Here is a 21832-nt window from a genome sequence, read left to right as displayed (position 1 = left end):
AAAAACACATGAGCAATGCAGCCACTGCACATACAAAAATGCAACGAGACAGGAAAATATTAACTGCCAAGTGACATGTCACTTGGATACACATGTTTCTGCATTTTGTCATGGATGTTCAAGCAGAAAGCTACTGAATCCTTCCCCTGAGCCTGCACAACATGGCAATGTAACAAGGCCAAGCTAATGCCTATGAACTCTTCAATTCTAGATTTGCTAAAAGGAAGACACATTCAACACATTAACACTCCACAATACATTCAACTATTCTGATGAAGGGGGCAAGACTCAACACCAAGTTCTCCTGAGACACACCCTGCACAGATGCTAGGTTTTTCTTTTATCCTAACACCAGCCTTACATTATTCAGTCTGTTTTTTTTTAATTACTAGTACAGTGATGAAACCTCTTTTTTTTTTTTTCAGACTCAAGCAGCAATGAAGGAACTGGTAGGCTTGACAATAGATGGAGGTAAGACTGCCATGCAAATGAGAAAAATACAATTCAAGGTTGACTTGATCACAGGTTCTCCTGCAAGAGAAGGTCATGGATCATGTACGTGGCCAAGCCAAACAAAACATGAAATCCTAAACTGCTTTCCCCTCTAAGTCTCTGTAAATGTGGAGGAGAGAAGAGGCAGGTTACCAGTGCAGTGACTGTAACTGGTGGGTAAATTTCTCTGGTGGGAAAGGCAGGCTTATTTTCAGGTTTTTATATTAAGTTTTTGCATACACAAAATTCTTAGGAAATTCTCAACAGATGATGCTACATGACTGTCCCAAGGTCCCCTGCCTGGAAAGTTCTAATTTCTTAATTCCTTTAGAGATCTGGGATTCTGATTTGAGAACTTGTAAAGAAGCAGTATAAGAGACAAAGATGAGGCAGTGGCTTAACTTCCCACCTGTGTAAGCTAAGACAAGAGAATGGAGTGGAGAATCTAGGTCAAGACAGTGCAGTTCTCACAGGTCTGAGGAACCGGGCTAGCCTGGGTCTATATCAGTTCTAATGCTAGAGATCTGAAAAGGCTCAGCTACCATACTTTTTTTTTTTTTTTGGTCGGTTGTGGGGCTTGAACTCTGGACCTGGGCACCGTCCGTGAGCTTTTCAGCAATAGGCTAGCGCTCTACCACTTGAGCCATAGTGCCATTTCCTGTTTTCTGGTGGTTAATTGAAGATAAAAAGCTCACGGATGTTTCTGCCTGGGCTGGCTTTGAACCGAGATCCTCAGATTTCAGCCTGCTGAGTAGCTAGAATTGCATGAGTGAGCCACTGGTGCCTGGCTCAGCTACCATTCTTAATATAGTCCTTCACCTCAGACTTCTGCTTGTTTGGGAGGATGGAAGGGAAAGACAAGGGAACAGAAATAGGCTTGCATGCTTTTCTCTTTGCACCTTCTGACATCTGCCTCCATATTATTCTAGGGCCTTTGCATTTTCATAGACTGATCAAACATGGTGAGATAGGACGAGATCTGAACAGTTATCTTAATTTTTTTTTTTTTTGGTCCGGTCGTGGGGCCTGAACTCTGGGTCTGGGCACTGTCCCTCAGCTCTTCAGCTCAAGGCTAGCACTCTACCACTTGAGCCACAGCGCACTTCCAGCTTTTTTCTTTTTGCTTATGTTGTGCTGAGGAATCGAACCCAGGGCCTCAGGCATGCAAGGAAAGTGCTCTACCACTGAGCCACCTTCCCAGCCCAATTTTTTTTTTTTTGTCACGGGGTCTGAACTCTGGGCCTGGGCACTGTCCCTCAGCTCAAGGCTAGTGCTCTACCACTTGAGCCACAGCGCCACTTCTGGCTTTTTCTGCTTATGTGGTACTGAGGAATTGAGCCCAGGGCCTCATGCATGCAAGGCAAGCACTCTACCACTGAGCCACCTTCCCAGCCTATTATTTTCATTCTTTAACACATCATATACATATTTACTTGATCATTCAGTTTCAAACAAGACTATAATTTGATCACTTCCCAGTTGTTACAAGGACAGGGTCTTATATTCAGTACCCTTTAGAAGGAATTCCAGAAGACAGCTTGGAAATGGTCTCCTTTCTTCATATGCTTGAAACATCTAGCACTCTAGTGACTGTGCTGTGGCCCTACCACATACAAAACCTGAAGTTCCTACTCATTCATGCTCTGGCTGAGGGTTTGCTTAGTATATTACATTGGCCAAAATGTTTTAAATGACAATACTCAATACCATCAAGAAAAGGGAGAATACTGTTTTTATTCACCACTGGTTAGAAAAAAATACCCTTTATGGAAATAATTATCAATATAAGTGGTATTAAAAGTATTCATACCCTTGAATTCCACTTCCAGAAGAATCTCATGCAGCATCATTTATAATAAAAAGAAAATGATCCGATGAAACAGAATATGATTAAGTACATGACATGCATAAATGTTGACAATTGTTTAAAAAATTAGAGATTAAAAATGCTTGCAGTAAAGTTGAGAAAAGTAGATAACAAAATTCTGCCAGACTATGGTCCTGCTTTTGTGGGAACCATATGCATAGGAAGAAAAAAAAATCTCAGAAGGAAATATCCAGAAATATTAACACTGGTTAACTGCAGGTAAAGTTGGAAAGACAGTGTTTTGTTTTTTTTTGTTTTTAGTGGTTCTGGTCCTGGGGCTTGAATTCAGGGACTTGCACTATCCTTTAGCTTTTTCACTCAAGGCCAGTATTCTGTCATTTGAGGCACACCACCACTTCTAGCTTTTGGGTGGTTAGTTGGAGGTAAGAGTCTCACTGACTTTTCTTTCTTTTTTCTTTTTGGGCCGGTCGTGTGTCCTGAACTCTGGGCCTGGGCGCTGTCCCTCAGCTCTTCGGCTCAAGGCTAGTGCTCTACCACTTGAGCCACAGCGCCACTTCTGGCTTTTTTCTTTTTGCTTATGTGTTACTAAGGAATCGATCCCAGGGCCTCATGCATGCAAAGCAAGTGCTCTACCACTGAGCTACCTTCCCAGCCCCTCTCACTGACTTTTCTACATAGATTGGCTTCGAACCTCGATCCTCAGATCTGTCTGCCAAGTAGCTAAAATTGTAGACTTGAGCCACCAGAAACCAGCTCATTTTTCTTTTATATGCTTCATTGACATAGGAATCATCAGTAACAAGAATGCATCTTTGCTGCATTCAAAAGTTTCAGAAAGAACATTTTAACAAACTTGTAATTCAGGATCAGCTTAAAAAACAATGTATTCAATCCAGGTAAAGCCATTGTCTTCCTTCCTGTGTAAAAATTGGACCCCTAGGGAAAACCGTAACTCTGAATTTTACAGTTTTCTATCCCATGGTCTTTTTTTTCTTCCAACAACAAAATAATTGGAAACAGGATGAAATTTCCATCTGGCTCTGTAGTTTTAAGCTGATTGATATACATTTTTCCATTACTATATCAGTTCTATACTTATTTCAGTCTGTACTTTTTTTTTTTTTTGTCAGTCGTGGGTCTTGAACTCTGGTCTAGGTGCTGTCCCTGAGCTCTTCAGCTCAAGGCTAGTGCTCTACCACTTGAGCCACAGCATCATTTCTGGTTTTCTGAATGATTTATTGTAGAGATTACTATGGATTGGAAAGGGTGCTGCAGGGAGAAAGGGAAGGGAGAGTACAGACAGACATGATCAACATGTGATGTATGCACATATGGAAATATCACAATGAATCTCATCAACTTATATAATTAGTATTTGTTCAAATTATAGAAATTACAGGTTATGCCATCCAGTGTGTTTCCTTGTAGATTTATAGGTACATTCTAGCTACCACAAATGAGGCAAACCATGCAACCTATGTTTCTCTGGCTTGCTTCACTTAATATATTTTTTTCCAAGTCTTTCATGTCCTTATGGTTGGTACAATATTCTTTCTGATGGATGATTAGAATTCCATTGTGTACGTATACCACAATTTCTTGATCCATTCATCCACTAAGGGGCATCTGGGCTGATTCCATACCTTGGCTATGGTAACCAATGCTTCAATGAACATGGATGGTCAAAAAAAGAACCACACTGGCATGATAAATTATACAGATCTCTAGGCATTCTCTTTAGGCATTCACACTCAGTGAGACCAAAGAAGTATATTCTTAGGAGAAGAACATAAAGGTGCAATACCTATATTCATCTGATCACATAAAATATTTATGGAAATGAACTCCAGGAAATGGAAATGAGGTTCTCTGTTGCTGTTTTTGTTTTTGTAATTTTATCTGTTTTGGGGACAGTAAGGGGGAGCACAGAAACGGAGGGACCAAAGGTGAACAAATGCAGCAGTGATACTCACTAGACCCTGTTGAAAATGAACAATACCACTTGTGGGTGGGGATAGGAGGGAAAAACTGGGAGAGTGAGAGGGAAGAGGTGACATTGTCTGAAAAGAAATGGACTCTTTATCTGACACAACTAACCCCTCTGTATATCACCTCTGCAATAACAATAAAATGCATAAAATATTAACGTTCTAAAAATATGTTGAACAAGACATTAGACACATGTGGGAACTAAGTACCAGATCATCTTAAATTCTACATTCTTTACTTTGCCATAATTGGAATTCTACACAAAATAGGATTGGTTTCATATTAACAATGGGTAAAGTGGCAGCAATGAGTGAGGCACTTTCTTTTGAGATGGAAAATAAGAGCTGACACAGGCAAATCAGAACCAGAATTTGATGCAGTGGTATTCCACAGTTTCTAGTAGTTACAAAGTCATGTGCCTAGGGAATTAGAGATTTCAGGGCTTATGGTAAACTTTTCTCAATTTAAGATTTGACTTATACACAAATATGTGTAAGTTCCTGTTAAAATTCAAGAAAATAAGACCTTGATGCCTCAGTCCTGAAGAAAAATCTTGTGAGAGATCAGAAAGAGCTTTTCTTTTTTCAAAAAAGGGAAATGAGCTAACAGCATAATGTGCCTATATTATTTAAAACATTCTGTCTGCTGCCTAACAAAAATTAATGCAATATAGAAACCAGCCTTTCATCATACTTATTTGGCTCAGGAGAACTGCATGTCAGTAAATCTGGTTGGTGCCAAACCTAATGATAAAATGGGCAATAAAAGCAGGAATGTTCGTATGAGCACAGTGAAGAACAAACCTAAGCAACTTCTCAGCCATTTTGCTCCAAAAGCATTTATTCTAATAGTGAAAACACAATCTAGTGTGTATCGACAGCAAATCTTCCCCAATCCCCCACAGGCCACAGCATTCTGTCTCTGAAAAAGGACTGGATGACATGACTTGGGCAAAAGGCAAACTTGGATCTCATTTGATACAGAGAGGAAAAGCATACAACTTCCCCAGTGATACTGTTTCCTGAGAGGAACAACATTGGTCATTGCTAAACTGTGTCACTTTGAAGGGCTGAGTCTTCAAAGTCTTCAAAGTGATCAAGGAAAGATGGAACACAGATACTGCCCAAAGAGGCAGAGCCAGCTCTCAAAGCCAGATCCATTTCTGGTCTGAGCCTGCTAAACATATCTCATTAAAAGATAAGAGGGAGTTGGCAAGAACTGGTTGTATGCTGGCTCCACCATCTGTGAGTCACATTGTCACCTAAATCTGCAGGGAAAATTCAGTGATTTCGAAGGGGAAAGGCTTCTCTGAATCCTGCTTGTTGAACTGCACGTTTATGGCCTCAGCATGCCAGAGTGCAGAGTGAATTGTCAAGAAAAATGTACTAGCTGAAGCAAGGGGAAAAGCCCTTGGGACTGGACTGAAAGGAGTGCCATGACCAGAGACGTGGAGTATAATAAAAAATCCACCTTATGCATTTGGTTCTATCAGCAACTGGAGATAATGATGTAAAATACAACCTTGTACTTAAGTTTGGTAATCCCACATGGGCTGCAAGTCCTACAAAACATCTGTGTGCATTCGTAAATTCTGAGCTCTAGGATTTTGGAGGCAAGACAATGGCCCTGGAGACCAAGAAACCCCAGCCTTATCTTGGTCATGTCTCCATTTAGCACTATATTGAGAGAAAGCACCCGAGTCCCTGGGCAATTCAGGATACTGATAAGGACATGGACATGGAAGATTTGGGTGTTTAAGTTCTCAAGTCTGTTACCTACTAGCTATGTGAACTGGCTTTGAATTTCACTGAATTTCTCTGATCCTTGTTCTAAAAAAAATGGGGCCTCATTGTAATCTTAGCCATTCAGAAGTCTGAGATCTGAGGACCCCAGTTCAAACCAGCCCAGGCAGAAAAGTCTGAGACTCTGAGCTCCAATTAATAATCAAAAAAGCCAGAAGTGGAGTGTGCTCAAGGCAAAGTGCTCTACAACTGGAGCCAAACCCTCAGACAACACCCAGGCTCTGAGTTCAAGCCCCAGGGCTGGCACTAAAAAAATTAGGCAAGGACAATCTTTAAAAGTAGATTCATAACTCACTTGAGAAAATGTGAGAGGAAATAAGATATCTAGATGCACCTGTAAAAGCACTTTGTAAAATAGAAAGTACTGGCCAGGCGCCGGTGGTTCACGCCTGTAATCCTAGCTACTCAGGAGGCTGAGATCTGAGGGTTGCGGTTTAAAGCCAGCCCGGGCAGGAAAGTCCATGAGAGTCTTATATCCAATAAACCACTCAGAAAACCAGAAGTGGCTCAAGTGGTAGAGTGCTAGCCTTGAGCTGAAGAGGGACAGCGTTCAGGCCCAGAGCTCAAGCCCCATGACCGACAAAAAAAAAAGTACTGGGAAGGTGAAGAGGACTGGCATGTTACATATTATGTGTATGCATAGATGTATGAACTTACACATGCACACACATGCACAAGCATGCGCATGACCCAATCAAACTGAAGAGAGAAAGGAAGGAATATAATAGAGGGCATAAACTTGTACAAACTACACTGTACACATCTATGGAATTATCACGATATGCTAATAAGTTTTTTTGTTTTTGTTATGGGGCTTGAACTCAGGACCTTGGCACTGTTCTTGAGCTCCTTTGCTCAAGGTTAGTGCTCTGCCACTTTGAGCCACAGCTCCACTACGAGTTTTCTGGTGATTAATAGGAGGAAACGAGTCTCATGGACTTTCCTGCCCGGCTGGCTTTAAACCATGATTCTCAGATCTCAGCTTCCTGAGTAGCTAGGGTTACAGCCATGAGCCACCAGTCCTCACCTAATAACAAAAGTTTAAGAAGACAGGATTATATACTTTTAGATGTTTAATTTTATTTCTTCTATGACCTACTTCACATGGCAGTATGATATGTCAAGTGGAAAATCCTATTGAGAATGAGATGTTGGTTTGGGAGGCACTAGCTCATGCTATAAAAAACAAAGATGCTGAAGTCTAAAGGCATGACTACTTAAACTGTAGCACCAGCATTTTAACCTCTAACTGAAATACAGCATTTGATTTCTTCCAGTTTGTCAAAAATGAGGCTAATCACAACATTTTCCAAACATCTATTTTGCATATGTACAAGTCAGACACTTTGGTACCACTATTGGTAGCAACGATCTCAAAGTATTCATATTCATTGTTAATGTGAAATTGTGAAAGCTATTAACTCCATATCTGAGTTTTCTCAGTTAAGATTTTGTCAAAAAGCACATGTTACCATATCATGAATTTGTCATTTTAATATTTTGACAACTGCATTTTAATGAATTGGTTTTCTCTGTAATCCTATATATTTTAGTTCATGAGTTTAAAAATATTATTTTGGGAAGTAGTCCAAACATGACCAGCTTGCTAAAGGAGTTCAAAGCATAAAACCTGAGTTCCCACAACCTACCTGGGAAGATATTTCCTTAGGTGTAAAGAGAAAAGACCTGCAAAAGGTCATTCTGAGGATGAAAGACATAAAGTGCATTGCCTCGTTCTCTGTAGATAGTGGGGGTTCAACTAACCATCAGCTAAAAACAATGAGACCAAGGAGTGATTTTTTTTCTGCATGAACTTCATCCTCTTTTACAGGACAATTTCAATAAAACTTGTCTTTCCAGGAGGTTAGTTTAACGCTGTCTTATGACTTGTCTGTCTTCATCTGTGGATGCCTCTGATATCTGGAGCAACATGTCTGAGGATGTCCTTCCTTAGTCCAGACTGCTATTGCTGGAAGACACCTGTGCACAGGCCACAGGTGAGAGGCTTCGGGAAAGTGCTTGCGCTGTGTTTTTCAGGGGATAGGTGACTGGCTTGGCTACATTGCTCTGAGCCAGTGACCAAGGTCTTGGCCATGAAGGAGGAAATGAGAAGTTATTCAGAAACTAGAAACATGGAGGTATTTTATAGTTTGCCAATCAGAGAGCCTTCAAAGGCAGAATTAGTCTTCAGGCTCAGCATAATGAAGCTCAATGTGAGAAAATTAAGTAATGCCTCAACTTGAGTCCCAGATCAACAATCTCAGCAATATGAGAGGATTCTGCAAAGGGGAATGTACTACAGCTACAGAGAGAAGATTCATGGTCGTCTTAATTAACTCCAAGGTGCTGCACATAAGGGGAAAACAATAAATCAAGTAGATTACTGCCAGCGATCTGAATTTCCAAATGAAATAAGAGAGGGGTAGTGCCTTGAGTCATTTTGTAAATGTGTATGGAGGAGGTGGAGGGAGATCTCCAAGGTCATCTCATATTATAATTCACCATTTTGTGATTTAATTTTATACCATGTGCAAAGTATTCGCTATTCAGCCAGGTGTAAAAAGACAGGAAATAGAAAATGAGTAAAACACGTAATGAAAAGGGAACAGGATGCACACACACACAGCTATAATTGCAAGCATTTAGTCAAAATATAGCTATTGAACACCCACCATGTAATAGACAGGCTGAAGGAGCTACAAGACATAGTGATGACCAGAATGGACGTCCCTAAGGAACTCACAAGTTAAGGGAGAGACAAGTACTCAACCACAGACCCATTACGTAATGTGTGAGTTTAGGCAGTGATAAGTGCAATGAGAAATAAAAAAGCAGATTAAGAGTGCACAGTGGTGAAGCAGGACACTTTTAAATCAGGGCAGGCTTGCTGTGCAGAAGAGACTTGGCCAGATATCAAAAGGAGGAAAGAGTTGCCCAGGAGAGGTCTGGGTGAAGCAAGAACTAGCAGAGGGAACTACAAGGACTAGAGCCATGGTATAGGTACGAGCTGCTATGCTCAGGAGTGGCAGCTGGTGCTTTTGCTGGGGCCAGCAGCAAGAAGTCAGGCTGGAGAGGTGGGGGAGAGGACACCTAATAACAAAGGCCCTGGTGGCTGTCGTAAGGCCTTTTGATCTTATTGAAATTGTGATAGGAAACTATTAGTAGCAAAAGATTGCCATAGGAATACAAGCAAAGCTATACTGGTCTTAGAATCAGAATTCATCTCTCCTTGCACAAAGAACACAATCATAAGCAAACAAATCTGGAATCAACCTGAACATCTACTAATCAACAGTGGAAATTATTTGAACTTAGAATTCTTTTTAAGTCAATCTATGATGACCTGAAAATGTTAAAGGAGATGTGTGTGTGTGTGTGTGTGTGTTAGGGATAGTGTTTGTCAGACTTCATTTTATAAATGCTAATGTCAGTCCCTATACACATGTTGACCCATGGAGAAGAATATGCCTGGAGACCACTATGGTGTTAACATCTATAAACTATGGTATAAGAAGCTTGTTATGGGGTTGGGAGAAAAGCTAGTGATCTTCAATGTTCTCACTGTACATAGTTACAATTGCTATTACTGGTTGTAGCAAATTAAAGCTCTGATTTTAGAAAAGGAACTTAACCAAAAATTTAGATAATTCCTAGAGGTTGGAATAGATAATGATTAATTTTAATTAATGATAACTGTTTTATGAACAACACAACTGCAAGCAAACATGGTGTATTAATGTCAATCTAAATGATCAAGGATGACAGGTATTCCTTCAGTTAAAATGGAGTCTCATGGGCTTTTTTTCCTTGGGGGCTTTCCTTGAATAATGATGCTCTCATTTTTACCAACCCCCTACCACCTAGTAGTTAGAATTATAGATATGAGCCACTAGTGCCTGGTTTGGTAGATTTTTTTTTTTTTGGTCCGGTCGTGGGGCCTGAACTCTGGGCCTCGGCACTGTGCCTCAGCTTTTCAGCTCAAGGCCAGTGCTCCACCACCCAGCGCCACTTCCGGCTTTTTTTTTTTATGTGGTGCTGAGGAATCGAACCCAGGGCCTCAGGCATGCAAGGCAAGCGCTCTACCACTGAGCCACCTTCCCAGCCCAGATTTTTTTTTTTTTTTTGGACAACGAATGGACAGGTTACAGTGGATAGAATGGAGGTAGGAAGGGAGATTAGGAAACTCTTGAAGCAATCCAAAATAGGAGCTTCAAATAACAGCAGAGAAAGCATATAGGAGATTTAGTTACTGAAGATTTGGTGCCTGAATACATAGCAATGGGTATAAGAGAAAGATATAGTTGGAAGATAATTAACTTCAAGCTTTCTAGATTAATGAATAGGTACCATTATGCATCATGAAGCAAAAAAAAAAAAAAACTCTCTCTGAGGGATGTGAAATAATGGGCTGGTACAAAATGAATCTAGCCTGTACTGCTATTTGTGGGGATCAAGAGGAAGGAGACTCAGGATAGGGTACGTTAAAGGGCACAAGGGAGGAAAGGTTTTTCAGAAAGTGTCTGATCAGGGCTGGGAAGGTAGGTCAGTGGTAGAGCACTTGCCTTGCATGCATGAGGTCCTGGGTTTGATTCCTCAGCACCACATAAGCAAAAAGAAAAAAAAGCTGGAAGTGGAGCTGTGGCTCAAGTGGTAGAGTGGTAGCCTTGAGCTGAAGAGCTGAGGGACAGTGCCCAGGCCCAGAGTTCAGGCCCCAAGACTGAAAAAAAAAAAAATAGTGTCTGATCACATAAATGCAGGTAGTCCAAGGCCTTAAGGAAGACAACACAACTATCCAATAGAAGAAAATGAAACAAGGTAATTCTTAGAACAGATAGGACATTAGACTATAGAGGGTTGAGAGGGGGGTGGATAGAGGAAGGGGAAAGTTAAAGGCAGAGATGAGAGATAGATTATAGTATACAGGCTATGGTGATGGCTTTCAACAAAGAAGAATGCAAAGAACATGAAGAAAAGTCCAGATGAATTTGTACACAAAAAGAAGGAAGCTGAGACCAAACACAGAAATAGCCTGTGTTCTTAGTTCAGGGATGAGAGTGTCTGCTGTTGAAGGGATGAGGAATTCCTTTGGGAACTTGAGGACTGTGGGAAATACTTGAAACTGAACTGCGGTAAGTTTAACAAGTTTCAACTTGAGAGGAAAAGGATTATGGAACAATCTTGAAAGTCCAGCGGGGAGAGTAAGCACTGGGATGGAACACACTGCCATGCTTTTCTTGAGGAGCTCCTGGCAGCTGCAGGGTGAAGTATGTGTGTTTAAATCAGAGGCTGAGGACTGAAGATGAGGGTAAGAATGACTCTAGCTGGTAATTCAAAGTTGCTATTCAGCAGCCAGCTTGAGTGTAGGGACAAGTCAAAGCAAGGCTAAGAGACCAAAGGTCCCTAGGCCCATGTCACACCAGGGAAACAACACAAGAATGGGGAGCACTGGAAGGACTGGCCAACTGGGAAATCTCATAGCTTAAGGTAAGAATGTACAGCAGCTCTTACGACCAGTCCAGAAAATGAGTTTCCACAAAGGAAAAAAGTAATCTATTTCTAGATGATTTTTTAAAATCCGCATCACTAAATGCTGTAAATTCATTCTGAAATCTACAATGTAGCTTTGAACTGGCTGGAAGATGCAGCACGAGATCAATTACAGATAAGTGAACTCAATCATAGATGAGTGAACATAAAGACCATAAATAAAGTGGTTTGATAGGATTTGAGTTGAAGGAGTAACCTGTCTAAAATACTGATTGCCCCAGAAATAGACAATAAAGACCTCTAGGTCCCAGTGCCTACTGAGTGAATCATATCACCCAGTTCTTCCTAGACTTACCTCTCTACCATGTGTTTTCTGCCGGTAATGCAACCTAATTCTGTGGGGGAAAGAAAAATATCACATAAAGGTTCTCTTTTCAGCTTCCTGGTGTCCCTCAAGAGTATATGGTCTTTGCAGAGCACAATTAGCAGTCCAAAGCAGGTCAGAGATATTCCAAGGAAAATCTGGCAGGCAGCCATCTCAGTTTTGTTTCTGCTGATGTCCATAAAAACAGGCTAAGAAAATGGTAGCATGATGTCTGGTATTTGAGACCTAACAGCATGCAGCATGTTTATGGCATGCATTAGGCCCCAAACTTTAGTCTGGGGCTAGTGCACACAGAAGAACTTCAGATCTGGTAGACAAAAGAGGAATATAGGAAAGCATGTTTTGTACTGTAATAAATGATTGCTCTTAGAAGACCATAAACAGGTGGTTTCGTGAAAAAAGATCACTGCCTTTAGATTTAAAAAAATGCTTTGGGCTTGTTTGTATAAAATAAATAAAATCCCAGTGCAAACTCAGCTAATTACAGCATTTTTTATGAGGCTATAGCTGACTATATATGGCAAAAATGAGTCCAAATGAAACAGCAAGAATGAGAGTTTGAGAGAATTAGGTAAGGTTTTGGAGTGGGAATAAAAGGGGAGAAGAGGAAGAAAGCTTTCATCAAACAGTTCATTCTGGTGAGGAGAGATTAAAAAAATTCAGACTGATTTTATTTTTATTCAAAACAACCTCTTATTCAATATTTTTACTTTAAATCCTTGAGCCTATGTATAGTGGCTGCTTTTATATAAAATATTTGTTTTCTAAATCTAGGCCATGTCAGGGAAGGTCTCTATTGACCACTTTGTTTTTCGTGTCAAAGGGAAAATTTCCCTGTTTCTTCATGTTTAGTAATTTTTAACTGTATATTAGACATGATATTAATTTATTACTATGAAGAATATTTTGTTTATAGTAAGCAGTTCAATTTTAATTGGATCACATTGAACTTGTGTAGGTCTAGATTTATACTTTATTAGGCCAAATCTCTGGAAATTCAGAATGTTTCCCCAAACCCTCTAACTTGTCAGGACTTACTTCTAACCTTTGTTTCCCTACGGAGCTTTTATGGAAGTCTGTTCTAGAGTTACCCCAACAGTGACTAAAGCCAAAGTCCTTGTAATCTAAAGTCTTTTTTTTGATACCTAAATCACATGGCTAGGATCATACTAAGCTGGACCATATAGTCTCTGTATTCTCCTACATTAGCAGCTGTTCATAAATGAGACTGTCTTACCCTGGCCATGTGCAACTCACCTTCAGCCATGCATTCATGGGAGAACATTATGTAGACTTGAAAAATCCATACAGCTCAGCTCTCTCATCTTTAGTCATCCTCTCTGCCATTCCAATACATACATACAGAGACAGGGCAGCTGTTCTCACTTTGGTTGTGAATTCTTTCTCCTTTAGCTCAGTGGGGCTGTTGTGTTCCACTTAGACTCTAGAGAGCCAGTTGATCATGGCTCTCAGTGATTGTAATCTTGTACTTCCTACTGACTTATGAAAACCGTTATGTCATAGGTTTGTCTAGGTATTCATGGTGGGACAATGGGGCTTAGCCACACTTGGTATGTTTTTTATGCTGCAAGCCAGATTAGTGCTGAGTAAAGTTATACATGTCATGTTTACCCATAGGTCTTTCTACATGTATAGGCAAGATAGGCTCCTGATTGCTCTAAGAGGAGACTCTACAGTTAAAAAAAAACCAGTCTCTCATTATTTTATAAACAATTTTGTTCCTTTAATAAATATTTATTGAGAGTTTACAATGTGCCAGATACTGTTCTTCAGTCTGGGAACACAGTTGCGAGAGATTGAAAAAAATTGTCCCTGCATTGTAGAGTAGATTTCTGGTGGAAATTGTTCTGTCCCCCCTCCAAAGCTTTCTTCTAATTATCGACTTAGATACGTACACAGATCTCTTATATAGCACTTGGTATGTCCTAGGAGTTGGTATATGTACCATGTAATAAACGTTAATTGATTTAATACTCACAATAAAGAAGGTATTATTAGAGATGAGGAAACAGAAGCAGAGACTTGGCAACTCTATCATGCGACTTTTGAACAGCAGACAGCTAAACAGTTGGATTCTACTTCTATATTCTTAACCACATCATCATTCTACATCTCAAAGAAGAGAGGAATATATCCGGAGGATGGAGAAATAAATGATACGTTTCTGAGCAAAAAATAATAAAAGCTTTAATAATGTTTTGAGCAGCTTCTGAGAAGAGCAGAGACCATCATTCACGGAGGGACAAGAAGTGACTGAGTTAGCACATTTGGGCACAATATTTTTTTCCTTTCCCCCAGTTAAGCATATGAGAAAAAGGGAAGTATTCTGCATTTCAAATCAAACAGAAAGCTATTCTACAAAAATGGCCTCTAAGTTCCTTGAGGAAAGGTGAAGAGAGGTGGAAGAGATAGTTCAGCAACCAGTTTTATCAGAACATTCATCCCAATAAGTATGTCAAGAAAAAGTGGGCTAGGATCAGATGTATGTATGGATTATATTATCCATTTTAGAGACTTCACAAGGGGAGGTGGGTATAATATATCCTATAATATGAGTATGTTTTAAAAATTGGGATAGAGGTCTTTAAAAAAATTTTTGTTGGTCGTGGGGCTTGAACTCTGGGCTGGCCGGTCTTGCTAACTTTGACCAGTCTGGTCTTGGACTCACGATTCTCCTGTCTTTCAGGTAGCTGGGATTACAGGCATGTGCCTAGCTTAGAAACCTATTTTACTTCAGATTCCCAGCCTTAATTACTGCATCTTACTGTAAGTAAATGTGTTGTATGTGGAGGTGGTAGAGAATAGTTGCAGCTCTTAGAACTGCTGTTCTGTGAGGCATTATAAAGTTTGCTGTTTAACTTTCACAGCCAATGTAAAGCTAACTAAAAAACATTTGTGGGAGTCAAACCTACAGGCTAACGAAAAACCAAGACACCAAGCATCGTAAGAGACCAGTTGGAGTACAGTTCCAAGAAAATATTAAAATTTTACAAAGCAGTAAATAAGGAGTGAGGATAAGAAAACACAAATTTGAGCCGACACATGATCATTTTTATGCCTTACAACAAATGCTATATTTTTAAATGATTTTTGGAAATTCTGAATGTTATTTTAATCTTGAGTGTTTCATAGAGAATACAGCATAATTAAGAGTGTTTGCCATAGTATGTTGTTATGTCTTCAGGCTATTTCAATCATCTGTCTCGGGGGAGGTGTAAAGTATCCAGTAAGCTACCGTGCCACTTAATGCAGATACCTGAACTACTTGGACAATAACCTAAAGGAAACTGGAGGCAGGGGCAGCCCATGCTTCTCAGCAAGCTTTTGATGGGGGTCATTTGACTGTACCCAGCAGCTCTTCTTTACTTCATATATAGGAGTATGGTCTCCTATGTGCTTTCCTACCGACTGTGGATGGCTAGGGTGGCCTCCCCAGCACATCTGACAACTGCAGTGCTGGGATTCACTTTGCACACACAACCAATTCGATGGTAGCAATACATTATATAGGAATTCCTGCTCACCTCTCTGCCAGTGTATTCAGCTTTTGTAGTATCCTAGGGTTTCATCTTACTGGGGGTGACTAGCCGCCAATTATGTAGAGCCTGACAATTATTCTAAATTATTTTGTATGTCTTTGATTCCTCTGTTCAGCTGTTTGACTTTTGTTTTTCCAATATTAGTATTCCAAATTCTCCTTTTGTTTTTAAGTACTAACTCTCTGAAGTAAGCCTTGCTGTGCAGTGGTTAGATTTGGAAGGAGATCTATCTGTGCAGGTTTGAAACAAATACCTCTATCACACAATCATACAGTGAGATTTTCCAGAGGTTATATGACATAATATTGGAGCAGGCTGAATGCAAAATGTAAAATCCGGCTAATTTCCATAAAGTTTTGTCATTAATAGTCATCCACCTTACCCACATGTGTACTCATGAGTGTTGGAGATCAAACCTAGGGCTTGTGAGTGACAGGAAAACTGAACCTCTCCTCGCTCCTCAATTCTTTCCTCTTTCTTCTCTCCTCTTTCCCCTCTCCTCTTTCCCCATTCTTTCTTCATGTACTGGGGCTTGAATTCAGGGCTTGAGCACTGTCCTTTAGTTTTTTTGCTCAAGACTGGTATTCTACTACTTAAGACATAGCCTCATTTCTGTCTTTTTGCTGGTTAATTAGAAATGAATCTGATGGACTTTCCTGCCCAGGCTGACTTTGAACCATGATCCTAAGATCTCAGCCTCCTGAATAGCTAGGATTACAGGTGTGAGCCACTGGTGCCCAACAAGACATTTATATACCTGTAAATATCAATTATGCTCAATACATTGTGTTAAGAGTATAGCTATCAAGCCAGGTGCTGGTGGCTCACGCCTATAATCCTAGCTACTCAGGAGGCTGAGATCTGAGGATCGTGGTTCAAAGCTAGTCCAGCTGGGAAAGTCAGTGATACTCTTATCTCCAATAAACCACCAGAAAACCCGAAAGTGGTGCTGTGGCTCAAGTGGTAGAGTGCGAGCCTTGAGCTGAAGGGCTGGGGACAGCACCCAAGCCCAGAGTTCAAGCCCCATGACAAAAAAAAGAATATAGCTATCAAAAATATAGACTAAAGGTAGTGACTTATACTTGATTACGTTATTCTTTAAGAGTCCAAAAAACAAGCTCCAGGTTAAGGACCTTAACACTCTATTGGTTGATTAGTCAATGTTGTTGCCAAAGAAAGCTTCACAATTTTGAGATGTCTAAATGTTTGTTGGGTTCATGTATTAACACATACATGAACAGGGAAATCCTTTTTTTCTGTCTCCATGGTGCAGTAGAATTTCCTTCTAAGGTATAAGAAAAAGAAACCTATTTGTTAGCTTTATTTTTTAAATTATTTTGCTGTACAGAATATTGCTGTCAACCTGGCTTTTTTTCACCTTTCACATCATCTAACCATTAATGTTCTCTTCCTGAATCTGAACCGGTTTCAATTGATTTATTTTTGATTCTCAAAGGATCCTAAGACTTTTCGACTTTTCTCACATCTTTTCACTATGGTCAGTTACTTGGCTCTCTCTCTCTCCTCTCTTTTTGTTGTTCGTGGGGCCTGAACTCTGGGCCTGGGTGCTGTCCCTCAGCTCTTTAGTTCAAGGCTAGCGCTCTACCACTTGAGCCACAGAGCCACTTCCGGCTTTTTCTGCTAATGTGGTGCTGAGGAATCGAGCCCAGGGCCTCATGCATGCAAGGCAAGCACTCTACCACTGAGCCACCTTCCCAGCCCCTTAGCCCTCTCTTTTGTTCAAGCTTTTACTTACCCTGATGGGAGCAAATATCCAGAGTGCCCACTGTGTACTAACTATGAAGCCCTCAGTGTGGCACCATCCCCAGAAGGGTATGTGAAGGGTGAATCTCCTGGTAACTTTTTACATAGTCCTTCTCTTCAGAAAGACCATTAGTAAAATTACTGGTCGTCTACAGATTCTACTTCACTAACAGCCACAACATGATCTGAGAAATTATTTTCTCAAGCCTTTAAACAGTTCAAGACCCATTTTCTCCAGGCTTTATGTCTGTTACTGCAAACAGAAAATAGAGCACCTCAGTGAAACAAAAGAAAATCTGAAGGCTGAAAGCACTGAGTGACACAACTGGCCCATTTCTTCTACAGATCACTTTCCATCAGAAGTCTATGACAGATTAAAAAAGACATTTGAACCAAGCACCATGGCTCACACCTCTAATCCTAGGTACTTGGAAAGCTGAGCTGGAGAAGCACAGTTCAAGGCTAAACTGAGCAGCAAAGTTCACAAGATTCTATCTCCAAAATAATAGCAAAAAGGGCTAGAATCATGTCTCTAGTGTTTAGAATGTCAACCTCGCAAGAGTGAGACCCAGAGTTCAAACATTAGTACTGCCAAAGACACTTGCAGGACAAAACACTCAGGTCCAATGTGATGTTATGGATCACATACTGGCCTAGGAAAAAAATGTTTCATCAGGTACCAGTGGCTCATGTCTATAATCTTAGCTATAAAGGAGACTGAGATCTGAGGATCATAGTTCAAAGCCAGCCAGGCAGAAAAGTCTGTGAGACCCTCCAATTAGCCAGCAAAAAACCCAAAGTAGAGCTGTGGCTCAAGTGGTAAAAGTGCTACCTTGGAGTGAAAAAACTAAGGGACAGAGCCCAGTATCTATGGTCAAGCCCCAGTTCCAGTACAAAAAAAAATACAACTATATATACATATGTTTAAAGTAGTATGGCTTAGCATTACACTAATCTGTATATAGAGGTGATTTTTTTTTACCCAAATCAGAATATCCTATTAAAAGTCCTATGCAATACCACAATTTATAGGTCTAGTTATCCTCTAATATAGTTTAGTTAATACACTAAGTTATATGAATACATATATAACTAAAGAGTTTTCAAATTACTTGGTAGCTACTGAAAACTGCACAGGTTCTATGAAAGACCTACGTAATCATAGATACTTTTGTTGGTATCTAATGTGATTTGAGGGTATTCTACCAACATGTCAGAGCTATAGGAAATGAGCTAGAAACAGTGGCTCATGCCCATAAGCCTACCTACTTAGGTGGCGGAAATTGTGAGGATCATGGTTTAAGGCTAGGCCCAAGCCAAAAAAAAAGTGGTCAAGATCCTATCACAAAAGAAAAACTTGGCTGTACTAGCATAATTAAGAGAATTGGTCCCGGTCAGCTTGGACAAAAAGCAAGATCCTATCTCAAAAACAGCCAAAGCAAAATAGAGCTGAAGGCTTGGTTTAAGCAGCAGATCACCTGCCTAGCAAGCACAAAGTCCTAAGTTCATACTCCAATACCATTAAAAAATTATGTGAAATAAAAAACTGTAGATATCCTATCTCACTTCTTGGGAAGATCAGTAAATAGGAAATACATAGATGTTTATATTAATAATCTCTTTGAAAAAGGTTTCATCATGGACTTGAAGCTCAACATAGGTTGATTGACAGCTCTATCTAGGCAAGAATTAAGTTTCCTAAAAAGGTACTACAATGAAACAGTATCAGAGTTGAGGCTCAGTATCTAGAGTGGAAAGCTGGGAATTAATTATCTATACTAAGGAACAAGAAACACTTCACCTTTCATAAAAGGATAGTCAATAGAAATTCATTCACTGAATTATGAGCAGAGAATAAAAAAATCCCATTTTTCTTCTACTTTGTCTTTTTTGCATTAGGAGTATGTTTTCTTAAGGTGATTTTTAAGTTCTCTCCAAAAAATTGTCTCCCTAATTATTTGAGTTGGCTGTAACACTGTCTTCTTTTAGACTGATATATCAAGTTCAAAACAGTCCTCTAACATTGGCCTCACACATTCTGTTTAAGTAAAAACTTGAGTTATTTTACACAGATGGGGTCAGTTGCTAAGAATGTTTTTACTAAAAGATGGGCTGTTACTAAATAACTTTTTGAAATTAAATCATTTCAATTTGTTATAGTCTGATATATTCTGATATTCCAACCATGTTTTGAATTCATAAAATACCTCTTTACCCTAGGATTTAAAGGGTTCGCTCAACATAAATCTATTAATCTCACATACTGCCTTATGAAGCCAGGAGCATACTCTAACTCTACATACAAAACGCTTCCAGAATGAGCATATAAATCAGTCGTTTTCAGACATATGAACAGAGGACTACATTCAATATCTTCTCAACAAGGCAACAAGCAAATTCTACATAGAGGTTGCTTGAAAATCTCATGCAAATATTGCAAGACTGAAAGCATTGTTTTTTTAAACTATTTTGTTAAAAACAAATGCTTAAAAATAGAGAATTGCTGTATTTCTGAAAATGGCTTACCTATTAATGTAACTGAGGGCAACATAGGTTGGCTGCTGTAATTCTTGCTTTTCTAAAACACGTGGATCTGTATCTGTAATAAAAAAAATTATAAATTTTCAGGCTTTGCATCAGAACATACAAGGTTACCTAACATGGTACCAGAGGCCAAATGGAGAAAGAGATTCATTTAGAATAGATCTTCTTAAATAAAACTCAGTCAGCAATGCAAATCATTTGTTCATTCATTCATAAATAACAAGATATTGCATTACTTTTCAAGGGAATTCCAAACATCAACAGTGATAAAATGCCCATCTGTCACACAAACTCTTGCACAATCCCCCTCATAAATATTGGTTTTCACTGCTTACAGTTACAATGTTGGCATGGTTTTCAGTATTTAATCGGCCTAAGAAAGAAAGTCTCTGTTAATTATGCTCACTTCAATGCTGGAACAAATTAGTTTCTATTAGAAAGCTCCATCAATTTGAAAATCTACTGAGTATTGTTCTTGTTCACTGAACACATTTCTGCATTTGGATTCATATTCTGGAGGGGAACTCTTCTTCTTTTTAAATGTGTAATGAGTTTATTACAACTTTCTAGACTTTCAATCAGAAATTGGCCTACTGGTTCAGTTAACAAACAGCACATTCAAAGAGGGCCTTTCCTCTTAAAGAGGCAGAATTCAACACCATAGCAACACTCCATAATGGCGCTTCTCCAGCACATTAAAAAAAAGCATGCTTCTCACAACCAGTAACATTCTGAAGCTTCTCAGATGGAGATACTATTGCATGAATACATGCAAAATGTTTACTATAATAACATAAAGGGAGTGACTCCATGCTGTTTTCTTGGGAAAAGGTTCAGATATTTCACAGATTTCTTTTCCTTATAACCTCGTCTAAACGATTGCATTATTAGAAGCCTTCCAGCTGCACTTGGCGGTAACACCTCCTTTGATGTCATGACAGATGTTGTTTCAAGCACCTTTGCACAGGAAGTGTTTACTGCACATGGTAGATGTGAGATACACACACTAAACTCCAATGTGCATTAACAGGTGACAGGAGCAGGAAGTAGACACAGTGGCAGAGAACATGAATGGCAAAAATGATAGCATAAAAATGCATTCACAATACTTTTGACTTCCAGACTAAGCCTGGACAGCAGAGCCAGTTTATTCTTAACGTTAAAGTCAAGAATCTCATGTTCACTTTGTCATTTTCCTATGCCAAGAATTTCAGGGACATACTATTCAGAAATCCTACTTCCTTGGGTCTTTGCCATTATAAGTCTGTGAAAGCTGAATTCTGAAACAAAAGAAAAAGATTCGTTGAAAGGCACCATGGTGCTGGGTCACAAGGTTTTGGCAGCACAGCTAAGAACAGATCAGTAACTTAGCATTTCCTCTCTTCCCAACCATGATTCCTTATGCAATAAGGCTACTCTTGGAATGCTTGTCTAGAGATAAAGTGAATAGCTCTCTAAACACAAACTATTCTTTGAAGGGGAACTTAGTTCTCAAACAACTCTTAACACTCAATCTAAATTTGCTGTAATCCCAATATAAATCTTTTTGAGGCACGTGCTCACTGGATATGCATCCTCTCAACCATGTTTAACAGGAAAAAGTGTGATTTCAGAGAAGCAGCCCATCGGCATGCTGGGTTGGACACAGGTGCAAATACTGACTGACATGCCAATCCTGTAGGACCTTTCAAAGTGCTTAATGAGGTAAGAAACAAGACTTGAGATGAAAGGCAAGAAAATGAGAATTAAGGAGAAAGATAGGAAAGAATGTTGTTGTAGAAAATGTCTTAAATGCTCACAAAACAATTCCAGTTCAAGTTTAGGTATTGATAGGAGCTTAGATTTTGAGCTAGGGGCCTGAGTTTGATTCATTAAAAGCCATTCACTGAAAGGGACATGATTACCTAAGGGTGAATGATTGAAAAGGTTGCATGATTACTCAGATAATTTTGAAGAAAACACCATTCTGAGTCTAAAATTT

General features: G+C 39.6%; 1 protein-coding gene across 1 annotated transcript in view; it reads right to left on the bottom strand.

Moving 5' to 3' along the window:
- Jazf1 (JAZF zinc finger 1) overlaps positions 1–19901 on the bottom strand; it is a 140790-nt gene extending 120889 nt beyond the window's left edge. Inside the window, exon 1 of the mRNA XM_013024453.1 lies at positions 19834–19901. The gene's annotated coding sequence lies outside the window, so the exon portion shown is untranslated. The remainder of the gene's footprint in view (positions 1–19833) is intronic.
- Between the last annotated feature and the right edge of the window lie 1931 nt (positions 19902–21832).

Source organism: Dipodomys ordii, unplaced genomic scaffold, assembly GCF_000151885.1.
Source record: "Dipodomys ordii isolate 6190 unplaced genomic scaffold, Dord_2.0 Scaffold76, whole genome shotgun sequence".
Lineage (NCBI taxonomy): Eukaryota > Metazoa > Chordata > Mammalia > Rodentia > Heteromyidae > Dipodomys > Dipodomys ordii.
This window is presented reverse-complemented; position numbering and strand designations above follow the sequence as displayed.